Source organism: Mus musculus, chromosome 7 (assembly GCF_000001635.26).
Source record: "Mus musculus strain C57BL/6J chromosome 7, GRCm38.p6 C57BL/6J".
Lineage (NCBI taxonomy): Eukaryota > Metazoa > Chordata > Mammalia > Rodentia > Muridae > Mus > Mus musculus.
Genome location: NC_000073.6, coordinates 57,118,429 through 57,136,279, shown reverse-complemented (window position 1 = coordinate 57,136,279; position 17,851 = coordinate 57,118,429). Strand labels below are relative to the sequence as shown.

At 40.9% G+C, this 17,851-nt stretch overlaps 1 protein-coding gene across 2 annotated transcripts in view; it reads left to right on the top strand.

Annotated features, from left to right (window-relative positions):
* Gabrg3 (gamma-aminobutyric acid (GABA) A receptor, subunit gamma 3) overlaps positions 1-17,851 on the top strand; it is a 670,753-nt gene that overhangs the window by 250,936 nt on the left and 401,966 nt on the right. The window lies entirely within an intron of this gene.

The window sequence follows — 17,851 nt, the reverse complement described above, 5'->3', positions numbered from 1 at the left end:
CAGAATGCACAACTTTCCTTCCAGACTTCCTTATAGCTAGGATGACACTCCATAATGGTGGAACTTCCCATTTCATTTACTGTAATAAAGAAAATCCCTCACATGTGTGCCTAGAGGCCTCTTAGATTCCAAATTCAATGAGGTTGACATCCAATATTAACAGAAAATAGAAAATGCCTACATATTAGCATTTTTAAGACACTGTTTTCTACTATACCATAATGAGGTTTTTTTTTTCCTTTGACGCCTCATGTCCTCCATTCCTTCTTTTCTTTGTCCCTTCCCTCCTTGTTTTATTTTCTTTCTTGTGCATGATGTAGATTTCAGGGTCTCATTTTTAGCAGGTGAAGTTCTGTCAGTGATCTTAGCCCCAAACCAATAACTGTTCTTAATAACTTTTCAAAAATTGTATATAGAACTTGCCATGCAAATGTTGGAGGACATGGCTCTGGACGTTTATTTGTGGTTTTTAGTCATTGCTCCTGTTCATATAAAGACCTTCTTTCATTTTTCAAAACTGAAATCTTGTTCTGATCAAACACTGGCTTCCTAACCCCTAGTTCCTGGCAACCACCACTCCCCCTGTCTTGGGGACTGTACTATATTTGTATTTGGGAGAGTAGCTCTATCTTACTTATCATAATGGCTTTGAAGTTTATCCATAGTGTTCCATGTGTTCATAGGTCTCCTGTTCTACTACAAAAATGAACAGCACATCACTGGACACACAGATCTTACTGGACACACAGATCTCATTGTGTTTTCCACTGCCCCCTTTAATGCCCGATCTCATTCTAATTAAGAAGTGTTATTTCCACTGTTTCTTTATCATTCTCTATTTTCTACCTCAGTCCTGAAGGGGAAATTTACTTTGAACCAAATGTACAATAAACTTGTATGATCTGAGTCACAACTCTCTACAGAGGCATTTAGATCTACAGGGTAATCAAAGGGAGAGAACAAGTGGCAGAAGACAGTCAGTCCCCATGAACAAAGGTTTCCTGCTATTTTTGGAGTGAATAAAATATATAGCCAGAAATATAAGTTAAAGACCTAATTCATGACTATGTCTACCCTTCCCACCTGCACATACCTCCCGCCTCGGATTTGTTGGGAGTCCAACTGAGGGCCTAGTAGAGGTAAACAAGCACCAGGAGACTCCTGATAAGGCAGATGCGGGTTCCAGTGATGCTTTGCAGACAAGGAGGGAAGCGGGGCCTGAGCAATGAGCCCATTGATCTTTTCAAACTTACTTTTCTTGCGTATGCTGTCAACAGACAAGGAGAGCTTCATTCCTCTCACTCTGGACTGTAGTGGGCCTGCCTTGCTCTTTTGATTTTTACCGATTTATTTTCTGGCCCATTGCATGATCTCATGGGCTGGGAGTAGCTCACTGAACATTACTCATACCTTTAAGACCTGTGCCGGACTCCAAGTCTTTAACTTTGCTTAGCAGTTGCATACAAAATTAGAGGAGGAAATTCAGCCAAATTACTTCTCCAAAGCAGTGTGCTACATGCTTTCTACTACTGCTTCAATCTTGTGCCAGTACATTGTTTTCAGCGCTGCTGCTTCTCAGAGCCACTTCTGGCTGGCTGCTGAGGAGGCAGAGCTGGTTCCTTACTGTCAGCCCTAAGAGTGGAAGTGAGTTTCAGCCAAGGTAGAATTTTCATGTTCCCTGCCTATTCCAAAGAAAGTCACTGGCCACTTATTGGATAAAACAACGCAGCGCTTTAGCTCTCAAAATCAGATTTTGGCATTGTTAAGGTGTGTGAGGCTCAGTCTATACTGTGCTGAGGCAATCTCAAGAAAGTACAGGTATAAGTTTTGACTTATTCTTTTCTGTAAAGAGTGGGTCACTTGAGTCTGTGCAAAAAGTTGGCAAGAGGCAAAGAATAGGAGAAAATGCACAACTTAGTATAATATTAGACTCAAAGGAGGGCAAGGTTGCTTCTCCATCTCTAGATCTCTTGGAGAAAGGAATCTGGGATTCTGGGAAGAAAAGAAGACCCAGGTTGGGAAAGGATGTGTAAAGTATCAGGTCTTTCTTGGATGCAGAGGTTATCTCCCAAGAAACAACCCTCTATTCAGTTGTCATCCTGGTGTGGGCACCTGTCAGATCCCTAGAATGTTTTTTCTTAAAAGATCTCCTCTCCTAGGTAGAGCAGGAAATGGGAGATAGGAAGGCTTCGATCTTCCCTTGCTGTTTACAAATGTATATAGACATAGACTGGATACCGTTTATTTTTTGTTTGTTTGCTTGCTTGTTTTTTAAGGAATAGACAGCTTTTCAGAACCATTGCTGTCTGCAGAGGTCTACAGTTTTTCTGACTAAGGAACAAGTTTATCATGGGGTATTTTGTTCCTTCACATTGACCTAACATCTGGAAGCCCATTTATCTCCTTCAAGGCTGAATATGAGGATTCTCTGAGGTTTGCCATGTGAGTCAAGTGCAGTGTTAGTCCTGGCTGTCAAGTTCTACCTGTGACTCTGAGTTACATTGCTAGGATATATTTCTTAAACATGTACTATTGAGGTTATTCTAATGTTTTTTATTTTAAAAAATATTCTAAACACATTTGACCATGAACTCTCAACCCATTTTATTTTCCTTTTCCCTGGCTTTAGTGAGCACCCTTTGACCTGTTTATCAAAGACAGTGTGGATGCTGGCACATTTGTAGGGTATAAAGGGATTGTGCAGCTCTGCTGGCCAGGTGGGACTCACTCTGGTCTCTTTGAAGGAAGTAGTGGTGAGTGAGAAAAGTCAGGTTCTCTGCTGCTGGCCCTGTTCTCTAAAAGCCTGGTGCTGTGTCTGGATAGGCCAAGGGTCACCGGAAGGAATGCTATCCATTCAAGTGATGCCACTGATTTCATATGCATATGAGTACGTATAAGTATGCATATACTCTCTGGTTGATCAGCAGGTGTTGGCTTGTGACTTGGATTTCTTCTATCCTAGAGGCTCCTAGCTAATTTGCATTCTATGTCTGATTCCTCCAGTTGGTTTGAGATCTGGCATTATGAAAACTCCTTGCAGGGAGAAGTTGGGAATCCTGCAGTAGTGAGTCAAGGGACGAGCTCTTGGCAAGATGCCGTGGAAACCCTGAAACCCTATGCCTTGCAGCTCTTAGGCTGCACCTCCTCACTCCTGTTCACTGCTGGATGCTTGCTCTGATGTTGCCGAACTCACAAGCAGGCTGGGGGAAGTTTGACAAGGGCCCAGAAATGGAAAATAACATTTCTCAATTTATCCCCCTCCATTCCTTGCTCTTCTCCTTTACAGACATTCATGAAGGCCAACCCTCAGAAACTTCAGAGCTAGAGCAATCACAGGTCATTCTTGCACCCAGTTCTTACCAATTGTCCTTGTTCTCTCCTACAGTTTTCTCTTTCTACATGCTGGGACTTTGCAGGCATTCTCCAATCATTCTTGCTGGTTGGGCTGCTCTAACCTCTTCCTGCACATTTTATGACCCCATGCTGCTAGGATGTCACCAGCATACTCAGCTCCCTCCTCACATCCCACCCATGCCTGCTGGTAAACACATTTGCAAATCTTGTGGGGGAGAAAGGGTAGACTCATCTCAGGCATGACTCAGAGGGTTCTCTGAGTCACTTGGGTCCAAGTGTGGTCCATTCAGTGACTAGTTCTTGATGGGCAGCGTCCTTTGCAGTGACATAGTCTTTCCTAGTCCAAGGTTGATTGCGCTGAGCTTCATCTCAGTCCTCTTGGGGGCTGATGACTACCTCCTTCCTGCTATTGGGATTAGTGGTACAGATTAACCTTGTGTTCCCTCTGAGCTGCCTTTACTGGCTCCGGAAGAGATGTGTGTGTGTGTGTGTGTGTGTGTGTGTGTGTGTGTGTCCTCGGGCACATTTGCATGCAGCTCTGAGAGCTCAGGGTACTCGTTAGGACAAACATGTACTGTGTCAAGGAGATCATACAGAGAACTCTGGTTTCTTGTCATGTGAATGTGGTGGTGGCAGACTGGTAACATAGCACATTACAAATAATACAAAAGAGCTGGCCATGCTACAGAGGTCATGAGATAAAGAGATAGAGACAGGTTACATGAAACCTCCGATGAATGTGGGTGAAGGCTCCCCCCTACCGGCAAGCTCATTGTGAAACAGAAACCACAGGGTCCACTGTACTGTTATGAACAAAGTAAATGTTAGAGAAATACAGAGAAAGGAAAATGAGGATCTGTAATGGGCATAACCCACTAGAAACAGAGAATCTCACTGACGCTGCTACCTAGCCCTGCCTCATCCAAACCAGGCTCACTCTAAATTATCTAGGCCCCAGAAGGGACTAGCCAACAGCAGAAAGGCAAGTTACAAACCTTGCCCTGGCATTGCACTGACAAGGCCATGACAGCAAGGCTCTTAGCCTAAGGTGTTCTCTGGTGTCTTCTGTAATAGACCCACTCTGTAATTTCAGAACAACTCTCTGAACATTAACAACCATTCTCCACTTATTCCAGAAAAGTGGAGCTGAGGCCTTGTGCTGGGTTACTTTTCTGTCTTGCCAATGCCATCTTTGAGTCTTTAAATTTCTTCTTTTTGACCAATTCATTTCAAGAAACCCAGGCTTCTATAGCTGAGAAACCTATGTCTTCTGTCTCTCCTTACCCACCATGCATTAAGATCCTAAGTCTCTGAAGTTCCCATTTCTGGCTTCCTTTTCTAGGACTCCATGCCATTCCTAACTTTACCTCAGACTCTAGAAATGAAAGGTTGGCAGGGCTGGGACCTTTGGTCTTCTTCTGGCTATGGTGTAAATTGGGGCAGAGGTGTTAGGAGACACCATGTCTTATCACATTCCTCGTCATAACACAAGGGCTTGGGCATGTGGAAATATTCAAATATCAAGTATCACAATAAGGATATTTTCATTCTGATTCATTCATCACTGAGTTACACAAACGTACTTGCTTCTCTGGAGAGGGTGATAGTTAACTCATATTGAGATATTATTTTAGGCTCATGGTTCAGAGTTTCTGTCCATTAGCCATAGCCCTATTGCTGTTGAGCCAGATCCATCATGGGAGGATGGAGAGGGGATGCTGTTCCTCTCATAGTGGCTGGCAAAGGAAAGAGAGTGGAAGGCAAGGGACAGTGTTCTCAATGTCTCCTTTAAGGATATCTGAGTGACCTAACTTTTTTCCACGAGGAGCCACCTCATGATAGCACCATAGGCTACAGACAAGCCTTTAGCTTTTGACCTCTAGGGGACAGCCAAGATAAAAAAAAAATTGACAGGAGCATAAGAAAAGCAAACCCTTCTACAGAATGGATGCTCTAATGTCAGAAAGAGAACCTGACCACTTTCTCCCTCCAGGGTTGTCTATGGGACACACCCTATAAGCCTGACATGGGCCTTATCTCTGGCAGCCTCTTCCTTCTATGATTCAAGGCTGTTCTACTTCTTTCTACATTATATGCTGAAAGGAGGAAGGTGAACAGCAAGGAGACCCCAGAACAGCAGAGGGAGGAGGATGGAGGTCAAGACAAGGATTTTTGAGTTTGGGAAATGATCTGTACTTGGAAGTATCTTCTAGAATCCAAGGCACATTTGGCTGAGGTCCCCCTTCTTTCTGTAATAGGAGGGTAAAGCCTCTTACCTCTCTTAAATTCAGTAGTGTAACCTTGCAAACTGTATGGGGAAAAGATGGGATGATAGGAAGAACATATTGCTGATTCAGTCTTTGCATTGACTATAAAGACCGGCCCCATGATCAATATTTGTTAAAAATAGATTTTCAGAAGTCAGACATGGCAAACCTTTAATCCTGTTGCTCATTAGGCGTGGGCAGGTAGACCTCTATGAGACTGAGACTAGTTTGCTCTATGTTAGGAGTTATAGACCAGCCATAATTACATGATAAAACTTTGTCTCAAAGAATCTTTTTTTTTTTTCAGAAATCTATTAATTGAATCAGTCCTTCTTCAAGCATTCTACATTTGAGCAGTATTGCAGGGGATGTGATCATTAACAGCAGGGACATGAGTCAATTAACTGTGCTTCCAGTGTGTTCTTTTTATCATGAGAAGACCATGATTGAACATTGGCAGTGTTTTTTTCTATAAGATATCATTCAATCCTCCTGCTTCATAAAGTTCATTTCTCCCTCCCTCCCCCCTCTCTCCACAACTGATCATATTTTATTAAACAAATATTGAGAAATAACTCATGAATCACATCTGTGGAGACTACATACTCAGACTTAAGTAATTCAGTAAGATAATCAGAACATTACATAAGCAAATGAGACCTTGTTAATCCCACTGATTGATAGTAAGACCACTACCTAAATTTTGGGTCAAATTTGAAGCAAGCTTTAATTAAATATTCGCCAGAATGATGGACTCTGTCCCAGAAAATTGTGACAAGTCACATTTTGCAAATCCTTAAAAAGGAAAGCCCATAAACCAACAGTCTTTTCTATCAGGTCCAGTCAGAGGCAAGTATATATCCTGAAGTACTTCCTGCCTATGTACCTCCTGTCTACATCCAATGAGAGGCAAGCATACATCCTGGTGGATTCCTATCTACATATCTCCCCATGTACATGTGATAAAGCACTTGTGGTACTTGGGTCAAATAAACTTGTTTAGGAGAGTGAAAACATGTGATTTGTTACCTCCCATAAACACTTCCTCCAGCATTTCACAAAGTATCTGTTCTTGGGCAAATAGCTTACAGGTTAGAGGCATTTTAGTTTCAAGGACCCCTTAACTACAATAACTAAAACTTAAAATATAACTTTGACTCTTACAACCTTCAGTCAATGATATGACTGATGTTATGTGAAACCTTGAAGGACATCTTACATCCCGTGAATGCAGAAAGCTTATTTCCTATATAACCTTCATTTAGGCTCCACCCAGAACCATGATGGGAAACCTGCAGTTGTTCAGAGAAGCATGGGTCTCTTCTTCCTATTTCCTTGAGGAAGAAGCTGCTGTATTCTTAATTGACACTGTTTCCCTTGGTGTCTTTAAATCACAAGCTTATTGATGATCACATGACTTGGAAAGGCATTGAGCAAATGATGAAACATGAACAGAAGAACAGAAATGAAACAGAAGGACACAGCTGAGAGTATGACTGCTAAGTCTTTGTTCTGGAAACACGGATGGTTTCCCTGTTCTAAGATGATGTCCTCAAGGCAGCTCTTAGAGAGCTCTGCAGAAACAGCTTCCTTCTGTTCGCATAGACTGGGACACGAGAAACTGATGTTTGTCTATCAAATGTGGGATGTTCATATTATTTCGAGGTGACTCTGTCATTTTTGTCTGGTCATACCAAGCAGCTCTTTGCTAGAATATTTCAATTACCCTTGCTTTTTTCTCCAGTATGGATTTAGCCTCCTAAAATGTTCCTTTCAACTCTGTTCCTTGGATCCACAAATGACTTTGCCTGAGTCAGGATGAATAAATTCTTATGATGCTGTTTCCTTTTTTCCTTTTGGAGTTAAGATGGACACTTGTAGTTTCTGATTGTCCTAAATGGAATGCATTATTGAATCCATTGGATGTGAAGGTTGCGGATAGTTAGGGGGTTCTAAACCCTCTAGAAAACCCTTTATAATCTGTTCATTCTGCCTTTCAAATGTAGATGTCCTGCAATCTCCCTTTCTGCCAGGCTTATTTTCTTCACCTGGAAGGTTAGATAATCCCAAATATCCAGATCATTCTTCAACTGGATACTCCCTAAAATGTACTTTGGAAGTGCTGTTCCATGACCTTACTCCCCTCCTGCCTTGAACAGCTATAGTTAGAGAGGTCTGAGCCAGCTTCAGAGACAGGAACTCTAGTGCATTTTCACTGCCCACATGTAAAATGGGGCTCATGAAGTACTCTGCACAGATGCTTTCAACTAAATCCAAAAAACTTAAAACATTACCCAGAAAACAATTTGCATGTCTAAATGTCTGTTTAATTATTAGTAATATGTTTCCTACCATATTTTTATTTTTCCTCAAATTTCATGCTATAGACATATGTATACATATATATGTATTTATACACACATATATATATGCATTTATATTTACATAGGGTGTGTGTGTGTGTGTGTGTGTGTGTGTGTGTGTGTGTGTGAGTGAGTGAGTGTGTTTGTTTTATTATGTAGCCCTGACTAGAAAGGACTTGCTTTGTAAACTAGGCACATAAATTCATAGACACTTCTTCTGCCTTCTTCTGACTCACAAGTACTGGGATATGTGTAAACTATCATACTAGATTTCATTTTTATCTTTATAGTATTCAAGTATACACTATGTAGTTTTAAACATAATATTAATATAGAGATAATTTGATACAAATCTAAGAATAATGGCAATGTTTTGTTTATTCTGGTTATTTGGAAATCTAAGAACAGTTATATTAAGAGCTTTTTCACTTACTAAATTAATAGAAATGCATTACTCATAGTTAAAATGGGAGAAAAAAATCATGTTCTATTGCTTCAGAAATAAGGCCAAGAGCCATGGAATAATAAAAACCCCAATATGAGGCATAGATGGACACCCTTTGTGGTGTCCATCAGAATCGGAAGAATGGGGCTAAAAGACTTTTCATATGATATAAGCTGTTGCCCTTGATTACTTTGTAGAACTTGATGATAAGACCCTGTTGGTGAAGACACAGGATTTCTTGGAATGAAGCTGCAACTGACCTGGAAGCCTTCTGCCTGAACACTAGTTCTCATAACACCAAAGGAGCTATTCAAGTTGCCAAGAGAGAAAAGCAATCAGTAGTCCTATGCACTGTTAAGTCCATGAAACAAAACAATAATCAGCCTGGCAGGCTATAACCAATGGTGCAACAGTGACAGCTTCATCTTGTGATAACTATGGTATTTGAGTGAGAATGGCCCCCATAGGTTCAAATGTTTTAATACTTTGTGGAGCAGCTTGGAAGGAATAGGAGCTATGGCCTTAAAGGAGCAGGTATGTTAGTTACTAGGTATGGGCTTTGAGGTTTCAAAAGCCCAAACAATTTCTAGTTAGTTTTCTCTGTCTTTCTCTCACATGCTCTCTCTTGTTCTCTTGTTCTCTCTCTCTCTCTCTTGCTCTCCCTTGCTCTCCCTTCATCCCTCCCTCCATTATCATCTCTATTTTGTTTGTGGATTAGGATGTAAATGCCCAGTTACTTTTAAAGCCAGCACCATACCTGCCTGCCTGTAAGTTGCCAGTTAAATGCTTCATTCAAGGATGAGGAAAGTTTCACAAGGTCCCATCTCTAGTTGAAGAACTATAGGAAATCAATAGCTGCAAAGAGAAGGGAGAATCAGTTCTTTCTAGAGATGACCCACTGGTAGTCTGTCCAGTCCCAAGTAGTCGTCCCTAAAACATGTACATATGAGTAACACGTAATCAAGTTAGTTACTACTGTCTGTATAATTATTATATAATAATTATAGAAGGAAAAGACAAGAATTAGAGAGGGTATGGGAAGGACATAGAAGGAGCTCAAATGGGAAGATGGAGGTGTGGAAGTGATGTAAATATGGTAATCAGGTATAAAATACTCAAAAAAAAAAGAAAAAGAAAAAAGAAAGAAAAAAAATGTACTATCCTATTACCTAATAACCACTATGTGGTTTATAATCACAAAAGTATTGTGACTTTAAAAAAAATCATTGATAATTGCCATGTATTAAATTCACCCTTAGTTGAGTGGCTATTTGCATTCGGCAAAACTTCTAGGAGAGGGAGAGTCAATTGATTTATTCTTTGTTTTTCAATAATATGACCCTGTGAGGCTGGCCACATACCTGTGCATGCTCTACAGAGTGATGAAGGGACTGGTAAGAGCTGGGCTGTGCATCCCCCTCATCTCCCCTCAGGATGTTCAGCTAACTCCTGTTGGTAGCTGCTACAGTGTATGATCCACTCGAGTACTGCATAGCATGTGCCTTGCTCTCCTTTCCAGGTTATGACAGGTTTTTTTTTTTTTTACATGCAACCCTTTCTATATTCAGAATCATGACTTTTAAGAAGAATTCCAGATCTCTTCTAGGACTAGACATTTATTAGAACTTTAAATCTGCCTCACTATTATTCCAGTTCTCCCAAGGTAGATTGAGATAGAAGAAGCTAGATGCCAGGCTGGGGACAGTTAACAGAGCTAGGAGTTAACAGAGCTAGGAATACATAGGCCTTTTGGAAGAAAGTCTAGTCAGAACTGTGTGCTTATGTCCAAGGAAGCCCTCCCACACTGTTTCAGGGGATGCAAACATGAATACTGCTCATGTTTGACCACGCCAAGAGAAATACAACAAAGAAAACAGAAGAAGAGTATTTTGGCAAAACTTTTAGATTTTAATTTAGATTTCACATCCTCTAAGCAGAATCATCATGTCAGTATCCCCAAGATTGCTTAAGAGTGTTGGTCATCCTTAACTGCTGCTTGGGTAAAAGTCATTGGATCATATAAACAATGTAGAGGTTTTCCTGACACTGGGGTCTACCTAAGAAGTGGATATTCACCACACTGGGAATAGTAATAGGGTAATATTGAACTACTGTCATAAAAGCCAAGGTGATATCAGTCAATGAAATTTTTCTCCTCTGGGCCTCAGTTTCCCAGCCTAGATGTGAGTGTAATAGCTTGAAAGGACATTTCATGGTAAGAACCTTTGTAATAATCACCACATAAAATGATTCATGGTATGAAAGTACTTGATCACTTATATATTTAAGATGGAATAAAAACTAGAAGTGATAGTTTCAGTCATATCCTTGTCTCCGCACACCTAAGAAACTTGCATGCTCTGTATTATCAAGGTTCCAGTGTATTCTCTGTATCTCCTGTGAGTACCATTTATTACTCAGTGAGTCTCTTTTTTCATCTAAGAGGCAAAGCATTCCCCAGCAATTTCTTTGAGAAGCATCCAGCATAGAATTTGCCCTCAGCAGAGAAACTACACATTTTCTACTTAGGACATAGTCTATGATTCTTGAATAACCGGTCAGTTCTATTGTCCAAGAAGATCTTACTGAATAATGACTAAGATCTTTTCTTCATCCTCAATGTTATTTTTGCTATCTCTTCCACAGTTTAGACCTTGAACAACCCAAAAGTCATTACACTGAACCTGTGGTTCTCTACTTGAAGTAAGTTGAGCCATTAGGCAAATTCCTCCAAGAAGACATTGGGACTCCAGGTTATTTCTCTTTTTTTTTTTTTCACTTCCCTGTCACTATGAACTGCACATTAGTCCTTCATCTATCATATGTTCCCTTACATGAGGTTCTGCCAGGACACTGACAGTAGAACTGGCTGATCATGTATTCAAACTGCAAAAACCACAAGCCAAATAAGCTCTGCATCTTTTTAAGTTGATTTATCTCAGTTATTTTTATCACCACTATGAAACACTAACACAATCACATTTATTTAGTCAATCACAACCAAATGTTTTACTCTTCTTAACAAGATAATCTTTGTTTTATTATATTCAGGTAGTTACAGGCTTTCATAGTTTTAATTAAGATCAATGATACTGGAAAGCTCCCTCCTCCTGTCCTTCCCAGGACACTGTTATGGGTGGAGCAGAACCACACCTCCCCTTTGGAAAGGAAGCTTCTTTGATCTTGTGGTCCAGGTTACTGCCAAATTATGTAATCTGAAGATTTTACTCCTGATATTAGGTGCATGTATACAGGAATTCATTGCAAATCTTCTTTTTGTAACTCCGGACTTTAAAAGAAGAATCTAAGTGAAATGCTAGACTCAGATTACCACTGAAATGGACTTACTTTTGGCATGGGATTTAGGGCAGTCTAAGTGAAGGGGAAGGTCCTAGTGAGAGAGCTCTACTGGACAGAGCACAGGAAAGAGCCTGAGTAATTGACTAAGAATGATTGACTAGCTCTGCTTGTTGGGGAATTCATGACTAGTGGTATGTTTTTTTCCCTTGAGATAGTCAGAATGCAGGCACAAGTATGGAAAGAGCCACATGGATACAATCTAGTGTGTTTATGGTGAAGTTGAACAGAGAGCTACAGGTCCAGTGGTACCCCAAGAACAGGACTTTACACAGCATGATATGGAGTGATGCAGGTGACATATGTCAAAAGCAATTTTGAGTCAGTGCTAAGATATCTATGACATGTAGGCTTAGGCTTGGCAATGAGTAGATCAAGAATAGCAAGCATGCTAGAAGTCCAGAGCCTTGGGCTCTTATGGATGCGTAGTATAGTCGTATTTCTTAACTCTTGGAGGCACAGCCAAGCTGAGATGAGGCAGGAACTCAAGTGGCCAAGACAAGCTGACAGGGTTATTTATGAAGATGAGTAGGTACACATACATTCTTTGTTGATCCAAGCCTGCCAACCTCTGAATGTCTAGTACCTTGAAGAAGCTGGAGGATTTTTCTGTATGGGGACACTGTGAGGATCTTTGTTTTCATGGAGACTGTCTCTAGGTCATGAATAAGTGAGCTTCCATGACTCTCCTGCCCCATAATTGGCTCCTCCTCTGTGGCAGAAGAATAGGAATACAGAGTGAGGGACACTTACATCACAGTATGAAAGAAATGATTGACTGGACACCCTACCCAGCTTGAGTTACTTTCAAAAAGAGCACACATTAGAAAAGCTCCAATCTTCAAAGTCTAAGGAAGATGATGCTACTTAACCTATAAAGGACTAGCACTTGTAGTCTTGTCTTTTTCCCAGCTCACTAGCCTACCTCCATCTTGGGAGTGCCTTTTATCCTTAACGAACTGCCTCTATCTCTATGCTATCCATGTCTCCCTGTTCTGGGACCCAAGGGCTTGACAATCATAATGGGTTTGCCCCAGACTCAGTTCTGGCCTGTAAGTATCCCACTCTCTGAAATATGGCAACAGAAGAATACTTGAAGATTCATTGCTGGGTACTGTACCCTTTAGGTTATAGAATCTCATCTTACTCTCTTGTTCTAATCCCTTAGAAGAAAATAAACTTGCATTGGGAAATAGACAGTCAGAAAGAGATAGAAAAACCAGATTTCTCCTGTCTTAGAATGTATTATATTCCTACAAATTTATGTCTACCTTATGAAGACAAGAATTTGTTAGCTCTCAGTCTCAGGTTCAAAAAGTCCACATGCAAGTAACCCTTGGTTCAGCCTGCAGGACGGAGAGAGATCACATTGTTACAAGAAGCCAGCGAGTAACTTATAGCCCTGCTTAATAGTTACAGCTACTTGCTGTGGAGAATTAGCTCAATATACACAAGAAAAAACCTTACTCCATTAAATTAGTTTTACACATTTATCATTGTATAAGTGCCACAGTGTTTGCTTGTGTGTGTGTGTGTGTGTGTGTGTGTGTGTGTGTGTGTGTGTGTGAGAGAGAGAGAGAGGGGGGGGTTGTAGATAGTGGGGTTCATTTTTTTCCATCCATCATCTGAGGTCTAGGGATAAAACTCATGTCTGCAGGAATGGCATCAATTGCTTTAAATCTGTTGATCCATATGGTTGATCCCTCCAGTGACCTTTGGACCTCCATTTGCATCTCAACCTTTAAATGTCTCACCTCTTCTTACATTGGGACTGTGAACCAAACTACCACACGTGCCATTGGAGTAGGGAAGCATATTCAAACCATGTTTACACTGTAGCAATGACCCAGTTGAAGGGGTGATGGTCTTCCTTTTCCCAATTTACTTTTAGCCACTCTCTTACTTCTTTCCTATTGCTGTGATAAAATTCTCTGACAAAAGCAACATAAGGGGAAAGGTTCATTTCAGTTCACACTGTAGCTGTCATTTCATGGCAAGTCTTTGCAGGAGCCTGACACATCTACATTCCAGCAAGGAGATGGAAAACTAAGTTTTATCAAATATTAAGGACAATTTTTGTTATAGTTGTTGGGAAAAAACAATAGGGGTTCATGTAATTGTTCAGAGAATCAAAATCTCACAACAACTTACAATTGTGATAGGCTAGATTACCTGCTTATACCACAACTAATGCTTTCTATTCTCCTTGCATATATTTGGAAGTTGTTATACCCAGAGGATGAACACTTAATACATTTTCACAGACAGATCTAAGATTTCAGTACAAACTAAACATCTACTGTAATGTATATCTTTGGCCTCTCTCTGGAGAGGATCCATGTTCCCCAAATTGCCATAAATAAAATAAAATGAAATGAAATCATGTCAAATCATATCAATTACACAAATGCAGTGTGATGGCTGTTCCCTAAATTTGATCTGAAGATGAAGCTAATAAGTAACCTGGTCTACCTACTCATGTTATTGACCTTCTCCTTATTAATAGAGTCCAGAGAAGGGAATCTGAGGCCCACTCATATGTTAAAAGTGGAGACTAAGTAGTTATCTGCTGCCTTTCTCCTTATTTCTATGTTGCAAACTATATTTCCCCTTTAAATAACTATTCTGAGTAAAAATAGAAGCTTGGCTTTCATAACCTCTGTTTGTATAGTTTTATATACTCTTTTAAATTATTTTTTTATATTTTGGGAACATAGATTTCCTCAACTTCACTTAACCCTTTGAAGAGGAAGAAATCATTATTATACCCACTTTGGGATTGTTACTCAAAGTATTAGGGTAAAATCATAGCTTGATCATCCCTAGCAGGCAAAGCTTGGTCCCAATACACCAATTAGAGAGATTATAATAAAATGCTGAAAGGTGATATAACCAGCACATGGAAGAAGAGAAAATAAAAGGGGTCATGTCACCCTAAATTTGTCTTTGGAGAACTCGCATGAACTTTTGGTTTGAATAAAAGAAAAATTAACGTAAGAGATATGCGCAATTAAGCAACTCTACGCAAGATGTAGTCTGGTTAAATACTGCCTCAGATCTGGATACTGCATACAGCCTTAAGAAATCCTTGTGCTTGAGGGGACTAGGTGTTTCTCAGAAGATGACTACATCTGCTCTAGGTGTCAGCCTCCCCACCATTTGTGGTTGTGGTGGTTTGAAAATGCTTGGCCCAGGGAGTGGCACTATGATGAAGTGTGGCCTTGTTGGAGTAGGTGTGACTTTGTTGGAGGAAGTGTGGCACATTAAGTGTGGGCTTTAAGACCCTCATCCTAGCTGCTTGAAAGCCAGTCTTCTCCTGTTTTCCTTTGGAACAAAATGTAGAACCCTCAGCTCCTCCTGCACTATGCCTGCCTGGATGCTGCAGTGCTCCCACCTTGATGATAATGGACTGAATCTCTGACCCTGTAAGCCAGCACCAATTGTAAGCCAGCACTCCTTATTAGAGTTGCCTTGGTCATGGTGTCTGTTAACAGCAATAAAAACCACACTAAGACAATGTTTACCTCATTTGGAGAGGTGGTCTGTTCTGTGAGGCCCTGCCACTTCTAGAACATGTGTCTGGTGCAAAAACATATCTCTGCTTTTAGCCATGAAGAGGATATGGACTTTGGCAGATAGACAGTCGTTGAATAACCAGCATGTTTAGGCAGAGGCAAGAAGCAGCCTAACCTAGAGTAAAGGGGACAGATTGAAAATGAAGCAGACATACCAGGCTCCTAATATGCTTTGACTCCCAATGCACAGAGGTTGTGGGTCTGAGTGAGGGCTCCGTGCTTGCACAGCAGCCTGCCTGCCATCTTTGGGATAGTGCTTGGACTTGTGGTGTCCTTTCTTTTCTTCTCTCCTGTTCTTCCTTCCTACTTCTTGTCTATGAGTTTGTTTGTTTCAAAATAAGGTATTGGTATATAGCCCAGGCTGAATTTGAGATGACAGTCCATCCACCAAGTCTGAGATTTAAGGTGTGTGCCACTAGGTTTTTTTTTTTTCATGATCTTATGTTTTATTTTTAACCCTGGAGATTAAGCCATTAAATATATCAAACCTAAAACCCTTAAAGGGTCTTAAAAGTAAATATTACAAATCGCAGATCAGAGTTTCCATGCATGTCATGAATAAGTGGATGAAAGTACTCTGCAGTAGGTGGCAGAGCAGCCAGATCCCAAGTCTGCATTTTGGTTTTTGGAATAGTGAATGTTGCTTTTAGGTAGTATTTTAAGTGATGCAGACAGGTTAAACACATGAAAATGTATCTAATTTCCTAATACTAAATATAACTCAAGAAATAGAGAGATCATTCATACATGCATTCTACTTGATATATCAAATATCCAGCTCTCCTATATATACACATTGGTGTTGCACACATGTTTTAAATTTTTTAATTAAAATGTTATCACATCACTTCCCCCTTCTATTTCCTCCCTCCATTCCCTCCCATGTCTTCTCCCTCCAACCTCTTCCATTCCTCTCCACTCTCTTTTAAATTGGATCTCTTTTTCTTTGATTACTATTGTTACTCCCACCACACACACACACACACACACACACACACACACACACACACACAAATGCAATCTGCTGATTTTATTTTTGTTGTTTGTATATATAAGCTTTCATGGATGACAACTTTGCGGATAACCAATTAGTACACTCATCCCTGGAGGAGCCTAACTCTTCCTCCTGCAACAACCATTAGTTGTCTGTTCTTTGACTGTGGGTGGGATCCCTGAGAGATTTCTCCCCTTCTCCACTGGCATATCTATTGATATTGTCTTTATTCCATTCTTGTTTAGGTGACCACTTCTGGTAGCTACAGACTCAGCAGATTCTGTGGTCTTCTGGCTCTGGCAATCTTCCTGCCTCCTCTTCTGTGATGTTTCCTAAGACTTAGGTGCAGGAGTTGTATTATAGATGTTTCCTTTGGGGCTGCTCTCCCTAAGATCCATGGCTCTCTGCATTGTGTCCAGAGTCAGTTGTCTGTAGTGATCTCCATTTGCTGTAACTAGAAGCTTCTTTGACGAGGGTGATAGCTACATTTACCTGTGGTATAAGGTAACATGGAAGGTGTTGCATGTACTTTAATGATAAATGAAGATTATTAAACATCATTTTGGTTTTGTACTGGCAAGTTTGTTCAGTAGATAGTGCCTCTTGCCACCAAACCTCACACTTGAGGTTGATTCCTGGAAGCTACATGGTAGAAGAAGAAGACCCATTCCTGAGAGTTGTTCACTCCACATGCATGGTATGGCATGTGACTGTAGGTGTTTATATATATATATATATTGTTATTAGACGCGTTCTCACGACCGGCCAGGAAAGACGCAACAAACCAGAATCTTCTGCGGCAAAGCTTTATTGCTTACATCTTCAGGAGCCAGAGTGCAAGAGAGCAAGCCCGCAAGAAGCAAGAGAGCAAGCCAGCAAATGGCGAAACCCCATCCCTTTTTAAGGAGAATTATCCTCCACCTAGGATGTATTACTCCCTGATTGGCTGCAGCCCATCGGCCCAGTTGTCATCACGGGAAAGGCAGAACACATGGTGGGAAAACTGCCCCTGCATGTGTGCAGACTATGTTTACCACTTAGAACACAGCTGTCAGTGCCATCTTATAATGGCAAATGTGAGGGCGGCTCCTCACAGATCCCCCTTTTCTTTTAATAAGAGCAATAGGCCACCCATATTAATGAGAGTGGAGATAGAGGTCAAATCCCCAGTGTGCAGGTAAAGGAGCCGTACACATAACCTCCTCCCAGGCTCATCACCCAGAGGGGTCCTGGTCTGGTCCCGTGTTGTTTTTCCTGGGGGAAGGACACTTGAACACTCAACCTTCTTGAAAGATGACATGTCTCCCTAGAATAGGCTCATATGTGCCGCAGAGCCTTTCTACTGCAGTGCTTAGCCTTGCAACTCTCTCGGGCTGCTGAAGCACACTCACTCTATCCCGTGCAATGAGACTAGCCTCGTGAGATGTAAGAGCTGAGTGGCCAGCGACCTATTGCCTAAGCATAGATATATCAGGGGAAGCTCCATGTTCTAGTCC